Raw genomic sequence first — 7,817 nt, forward strand, 5'->3', positions numbered from 1 at the left:
CTCAGGACCTTTGGAAGAGCAGTCAGTGCTCATAACTGCTGAGCCGTCTCTCTAGCCCCTAGATATATATATATATATTTGTAACTGTAAACAATATTCTTTATTGTACCTTACCACACATACTGACAAGCATATCTTAAAATTTTTAAAGGATAATGATAAAGATCATGAAGATGATGATGAAGGTGATAATGATTAGTGTGTGAACATGTGCACAGCATTCCACACGACTCCCATGGAAGTCGGAGCCAAGCTTTGGTAACCACCTGTCTCCTTCCACTTTATGTGGGTTCCAGAGCCTGCACTCAGGTCAGTAGCCTCCACTGCCAGCACTTCTACTCACTAAGCCATCTTGCCAGCCCACGGAAGCATTTTTTCTTTTTCTGTTGTGAAACTACAGCATGGTTCGGCCCTTACATACAAATAATTTCAACTTCACAAAGGAATTTCAACTCTAAATTTTAGACAGGCTCAAAGTAAGAAGTAAATTTCTGACTCCATCTGTGACTGGCTGTCTTTTGAATCTGAAAAGGCCGATGTTGTGTTGGAACAATTAGCAATTAGAACTTACTAGGGAGGGTTTGTTTTAGATGAAGAAGTTAAGGTGGAATGTCCTGCTGAGTACAGACACAGGATGCAAAAGCCTGGGCCTTTGGAAGGCAGGTGGGAATGTCTGCCTTTCTAATTATGTCTTCACATGGTGTTCCTTATGCAGTCTCCTTCATGTCAAACTGAGGACACGACACACTCTATGTCGGTTGTCAGAAAGGAGCCATAGTGAAGTAATTTCATATTGAGACAATGTGCCAATAATGATGAATCTTCCAAAGAATGTTTTCGTCAACAGGAAATGAATGATCTTTCAAAGAATGTTTTTGTCAACAGGAAACTGGAGTCAAAAAATGAATAATTATCTAATTATTAATCCTGTTTTTGGGCAGTCAGCTTCCTTTTGTGGTTGAATACTCTCATCGGTTTGCTGAATTTTAAGCTAATTCCTTTTAGTTAGCAACTTACAATCAAAACTCAAATGGAAGAAACACTGGATTTAGATAGACATGTTTGCATGCATGCTTCAGGAGTTTGAGCTCATGCTGTCCTGGCTGTGTAGGCATGAGTATCCTTCTGCCCTGGCTCCCCTATAGTGAGTATTCATCAAATTTATAGTTTACAATCATCAAAAGATAATTGTATAATATTTCTATCATGCAAAAAAATGTTCATTTAGTCTATTTGTTAGTAACTTCTATTTTCACCCACGTACCAGGTTAATATTTATTCCTTTTGATAGCTCAATAATATTCCATCGTTGGCTAGATCACATTTTCTTTATCTGTGCATCTACTGGTGGGAACTTTGTTTGTTTCTGCAACTTTGAATCTTGTAAACACAACAGTACCGCTATAGAGATCTTACTGTATTCAGTTTGGACACATTTTTGTTTTTCATAGCTGAAAAGAAGTGATGGGTCGGATACTCACTGTCTACGTGGGCTTCTGTGAAGTGACACAGTGTATCTCAGATGCTGCCCCTCACTATTGCTGCCTCTAACTCTGCAACTTGAGTACCTTGTGTGTCAGGAACACTTATTCTCCTATAGCTTTCCTCTTGTGGTTAGATTTCTCCCTTTGCTGTTGACTTTAAAAGCTTGGCAACCTTCTACCTACATGCCAGTCTCTTCACGTTCCTTCTATTTGGGTCTCATGACCTTTCTTGGACCTGTATCTGCCAAATATGTTTTTCATGCTATTTGGGGAGCCTTCAGCAAGTTAATCCAGTATGCATCCCCTAACTCTGGGGCTCCACTGGACACATCTTTTGCTGTGTTCTGTAAACCTCTGAGGCTTTGTTCACTTTACTTTTCTGTTTGTCCAACTAACCACTGATTTATCTTTCAGTTTTCATGCACTAGATCAGAATTGTTGCTATGGACAGTCACTACACATCCCAACTCTGAAGTTCTGTTTGTTCTCTGAGGATTGGCACTTCCTTATTGAGATACTTGGATGAGCTATTGTCATTACACGTTCCAGTAATCCTTTAGACACAGCTTTATTCATTCTTTAACTGTAGCTAGAATAACTCCATTTAAGTCACTGCTACATCTTGGACTAGCCTCTCTTGGACTCTCTTCCTATCTAATTCCTTTATTTCCTGAGTCCTGGCCACATTATCCCTTTTCTTCTGTCATTAATTCTGTTAAAACCTGGAGGTTTTAGAAACTATATATTATTCACATTCCTATTTCTTTGTTGGTTGCTAATGCAGAGTTGTGTCTTGCCCACTTCCCCTTTTCCTTTAGGTAAGAAGAATTTTCCATACAGCCAAGGTGTACTTCCACAGGCAGCCATGATTCAGGCACAGCGCTAACAACACAGTCTTCTGCTGCTACGCCTACTGTGATCTCGGCCCAGGTCCCACTCTTACAGACTCCTAGACCCTTAAGTGTGTTCGAGACATATACAAATGTCTTCTTTAATTTTGCCACATATGAATGCATCTAACATATTTTAAAACTTTCTAAATAACCTATTGTGATAATGTAGCCCTTGGAATGATCTTCCCAACAGAAAAACTATAATGATTCAAAATTCATCTCAGTCAATAATTTGGTCAGTTGTTTACCAACATATAGTATTTTACAACCTACCTGTCTCAGTTTATGGCCAATGTAGATATTTCTAAGTTTTTGCAGTTACATATCATGTGACTAAAAATATTTTTTTTTGTGTTTCTCTTCATATGGCTATACAGATGAATTTTGAGCGGGTAAATCTGAAGTATTGCTTAGTCAACGGGCATGAACAACTTTAAATTTTCAGATGAATTCCATTGACTCTCTCTGCTGCCTTTGTTGAGTTGTGGAAATACTAATTTATTGTCAGAGTGCTCATGGTTTAACTTTGTTGGCATTATTGTTGCAGAGAGTATAGATGATGCATGGGATTATGTTGGACTCTCTGGACAGAACTGAAAACAACAGAGTGTTCCGTGGGAGTGGGCTCTAGCTGGTGCAGGTGGTGAATGAGAGGAAGTGAGCACTCTATAGTCCTCTCTGGGCAGAGCTCCCCACTGAAGCTGACAGCACCTGTAAGCCTTTTGAGAATTTTTTTCCTTTGACTTTGTATCATAGACAATGTATTCCTCACAGGTCAGCCTGAGCTGGGAGTGGACTGAAAATACTCAGGGTTTTGAGGCAGAATGCTGCTCAAGACAATTTGTGTAGCTGCCAGCAGCCACTCATACGAATGGGTTTTCTGGAATGGGGGTCAAGGCCCGAATAATTTGGGGTACCGGAAATGCGGGAAGGGTTTGAAAAAATTAGACCAACACATGGTGTGCTTTCAGTCCGCCATCTTTCATTGAATTCTCCTTGTTACAAGCCAACAGGTAGATAGGTAAAGCAAAACCCCTCCCCCAAGTTCGTCAGCAACTTGGCCCAATCAGCAGCTTCATCTTCAGTCTCTGGAGGCGGGACTTTCGGTATAACTGGAACTTGGAGAGAGGCGTGACAATCAGCAGGAGGTGGGCAGAGAGGCGTGGCTATCTGTGGAAGGCGGGGTCTGATAGAATCAGCCCTCAGCTGCAGGAGGGTCACAAACCTGGATTGAAGGGAAGAATTGCCTTCCTATTCCAGGGTCATGATTTCAGCAGCGTCAAGGCAGAGAAAGCACTTTGACTTCTGGGTCCACCTTCTAGTCCCAGCTGTGGGAATAGCTTGCACCATTTCCTTTAGATACTACAAAGGTGATGCCAAAGTTTATGTTCCAAGGCTATTATTAAGTTTCCATTTAAGCTAATATTTGAAACATGCTATAAAGTTAGAAGACATTAAGCAATTAAAAGGAAGTCTCAATTCTATTGCCAGTAGGCAATACAAGAAACTAGATCATTAGAAGGTCAGTAGGAAAATGGACAGCACATAGCACAGCCTGTCTTCAGGCACTAGGAATCATGGGAGTGGGAAAGGGGTGGGGGTGCTTCTCTGGTGAAGGTGGTGAGGCCCGAAAGACCAAGGCGGCTTCCAAAGCTGGAGGTGTTTCCGGCCTTCTCTAAACATCGACCCTGCCTTTGACTTAGAAGAGGAAATTCTTTTCCATTTATTGTCAGCTCTCTGCCCTTTATAAAATCTGTGGTATATGTGTTTTCTGTAATGAACACACACACACACACCCTGGGAGGAAGAAGGAGTGAGGAGGGAGGGAGAGGGGTGAGGAGATGGAGAAGGGGGAGGGAGAGAGATCGATAGATCAAGCAATTGATCAACTGACGATTGACTGTTTGAAGGAGAAGACTGGCCAACCCAAAGTCCAAATGCAATTCTTCATGCCAGAAATACAGGTGAGGGTCAAGGCTGCAGGTGCCAGGACGACTCCATGGTGCCAACCTGAAAAGCTTGGTAAGGACTTCATGTGATGATCTTGAGATTTCTTTCTCTAGGGAAACTCAGCCTTTACCAGAATGCCTCAAACTAATTGAATGAGGCCATCTCACAAGATGGGAAGTACGTACATTTGTTCAAAATCATATCTAAAAAGCTACCTTTACTGGAACAAGAGGGTGCTTGTCCAAGCTACTGGGGACCATCCTTGATAAACTGACTCATAAAATTAGTCACTGTGGCTTCCATTCCGGCATTGATGTGTTAATCCTGCAGTCTCATCAGCTCATGCTCAAAATGATTAAAACAGACACCCCCATCCCTTTGGGTCCTCTCTCTCCCTCAGTTCACCTCTATAACAGGGATTCCCAATGTCCTGAAACCCTTTCCCTGGAGCTTCTGCATGGTGCTGAGCAGACTATCCAGCCTCCCACTCTTCCCACAGCCTGCTGCCTCCTCTCTGTTTCACCCTGCCAGCATGATGCTGAGCTCTTCCATGTGACCAGTGCAGTCTCCGCTGTTCACATCGTAGTTGGGTATAAGCATTGCACTTAATCTAATTCTCTCCCCATTACAGCCCATTTGGGTTATATCTATGCCAATTTCCGATGATGAGCTCACATCTTCACAACACTGACACCATCAATCACCAGGTGCAATTATGTTGTCTCTTTTTGTTTTATGAACGTTAACTTTATCATCTCGGTCAAATTATGAGGCATCGGACTTAGGAGCAGTGTCAGTTAGGGGCTACTGGAAGGACATACTTGGTCCATGGAATTAGGATTTGGAGGTCTGTCTGAGCTACATACATAGCAAGACCTTGCCTCAAAACCACAAAGTTGAACAAATTAAGAAGAAAAGCCAAACAAATGTCCTAAGGCACTTCACAACTTGAATTTACATGGTACAGGACAATCACCAGAGTAGAGAACTTCAACACCCAGCCCAAGCAGAGCCTTGGAGGGACTCTATCTATCTAGACTCTTAAAGCCCCCAACACTCTCTGTATGTGTGGGCTTGAGTGTGGGTGTGGGTGTACTTCCCTGGGCATATTGAGGTCAAAGTTCAATATCCCACATCTTCTTCGATTGCTCTTATTTGTACCTGTCCAGATAGAGTGTCTAGGTGAGCTGTAGCACACTGAGTTACATATGCTAGCTGGCTACCTAGCTCCCTGGGATTGGCCCCTTCTAACTCCCAAGAACTGGGGTCACAGACACATGCTACCATACCCAGCTTTTGCATAGGTGTTGCAGTTACTGATCCATGCTTCCACACCCAGCTTTTACTTGGGCTTGGGGGTCACAGACACATACAATTTAAGATTTATATAAATTCTATGAATTCCAGATCATTAGTTCCAACCTCTGCTTCCTTAAAACAGAAACTAGACACAAAGCAAAATCACATCTTCTTATGGGTTTGCACAGCCTGTTCTTCATGGGCAGCTGGGCATAGTGCTAGAGGTTTCCAGAGAGAGCAGACAGCAGTCTTTAGTAACAACTAAAGGTGCCAGGAAGGTCATGTAAGAACAGGAAGGTGACAGACGACTAATGTTCAAATGATTTCTTACAAAGTTTTAAAATTTATACACGTAAAGCAGCTAGCTCTCTCTAAAATCTCTCTAGACATTTTCATTTCCAATCCTTCTAGTAGCTAGGAGGACAAAGTACTAACTTTCTGTATGCTTATACATTGTCTTTTAATTCTCTACAATCTTAGTTTCCTCATCCTTGTGATTCCAAAGCCTCATGTACTTTCTTCTAATACTATTTATTTCTAAATCATATACAAACCTTCCTCCTATAAGATAAACCCATCTATTATCCACTTACGTTTTTATCTACCCATGCCTTTTCTTCTTGGGACCACTTTGTCTATCCTTGATGTCCCCAAGTCCACCAGGCTAATTAATGAAGCAGACATTGGACCAGAGGGTACATGTGCCTCCTCATAATTCCAAGTTCAAGGCCAAGTCTAGCAACGAACTACTTCTACAAAGAACCATGTATGTTTTTATGGCCTCTGTGGTTATGTTGTCTAGATCCTTTCCCATAATCCTAAAGGCCCAGCAGAAGGCCTGCTCGTCATCCTCGTCATCCTCCACAGCCTCATGGCCACCTCCATTCCTCATTCCTGAGAACCGCATCTGTTTCATTTATTATGGCATGATCAGTTTTGAGTAATGGAGGAAGTATATTTCCTTCCCCCCCAAAAAAGATTGAAAGTAGTAAAGACAGCAGATCAGCTTCAGGGCAATAGCAACCATCAGCACAGAGAATGCATCATGAGGATCAATGGCCTGGCGATGTTCCAGGGGCAGAAGTGTGTCCCAGCCTTACACAGCCATGCTGGACCCAGCACAGCTGTCTAAGGCACCACTTGTTGATGGGTTAGACTTCAGCACTAGCAGCAGTTGGGGAGTCCTCCCAAATATCCAAGTACTACAGTCTCACCAGCTCGTGATTAAAGAAGGGAGGCTTGCTCTCAACAGCTCTAGCTGAATCGTGATGACTTCGACAGACACCCGTCAGTTTCAATCCTATTTCCAACCATAACTCTTGATTAATTGCAATCACATTCTCAGTCTTGATGTAGTGAATGGAGGGTTTATAATAAATAGAATAATTTCTTATAAAAGAGTCTATGATTCTGAAAGGATGCAGCAGTCTAATGGAACAACAGCATTTATAATAGAAAATTTTATAATCTTGAGGTCTAAGGAGATGTCCCAGGTAGTAAAGAGCTTGGCATGCAAGCAAGAGGACTGAGTCCAATCCCCAGAACCCATGAACATAGCATGGGTCACATGTCAGCAAGCCAAGCACTGGGAAGGCACAGAGGAAACAGATCTCTGAGGCTCATTGTTCATCTAGCACAGCAGGATTTGTAAGCTCCAGGTTTGGTAAGCGTTCTCATCTCAAGAAGTCAAGAGGAGAGCCACTAAGGAGGACATTTGTCATCAATCTCTGGCTTCAACAGACATTCACCATGTGCATGTACACACGCATGAACACATGGGCACATGAGGGCATAGACACATACTCTCATTTTAAGTCTGGTATGTGTGTGGGTGAAGGAGTGTAAGCTGACTCAATGAAACATTTTAAAATGGAGAGTTGTGACAGAATCTAGGTTTGGATAAACACAAAACAGAAGTAAATGTGTTTTATAGAAAACATGGAAGTGATTTGCAGAAGTAAACATCCATGACTGAAAACTGCTGTTGAAGAGCGACCTTAGAAAGCTCCCGAATCTCTAAGACCAAGGATGCTGGTGCAGAAGAGCTTCTGTAATTTTTTTTCTGGCTCAATATTGTTCTAGTAGAGTGCCTGGGAGACAGTAACCTACAGGGAAACCTCTGTACATCTGTAAGCAAGGCTCTCCTACCAGACAAGGATCCTTGTGATGATTAATCCTGATGGCCTACTGC

The sequence above is a fragment of the Mastomys coucha genome, unplaced genomic scaffold (genome assembly GCF_008632895.1).
Source record: "Mastomys coucha isolate ucsf_1 unplaced genomic scaffold, UCSF_Mcou_1 pScaffold1, whole genome shotgun sequence".
Classification (NCBI taxonomy): domain Eukaryota; kingdom Metazoa; phylum Chordata; class Mammalia; order Rodentia; family Muridae; genus Mastomys; species Mastomys coucha.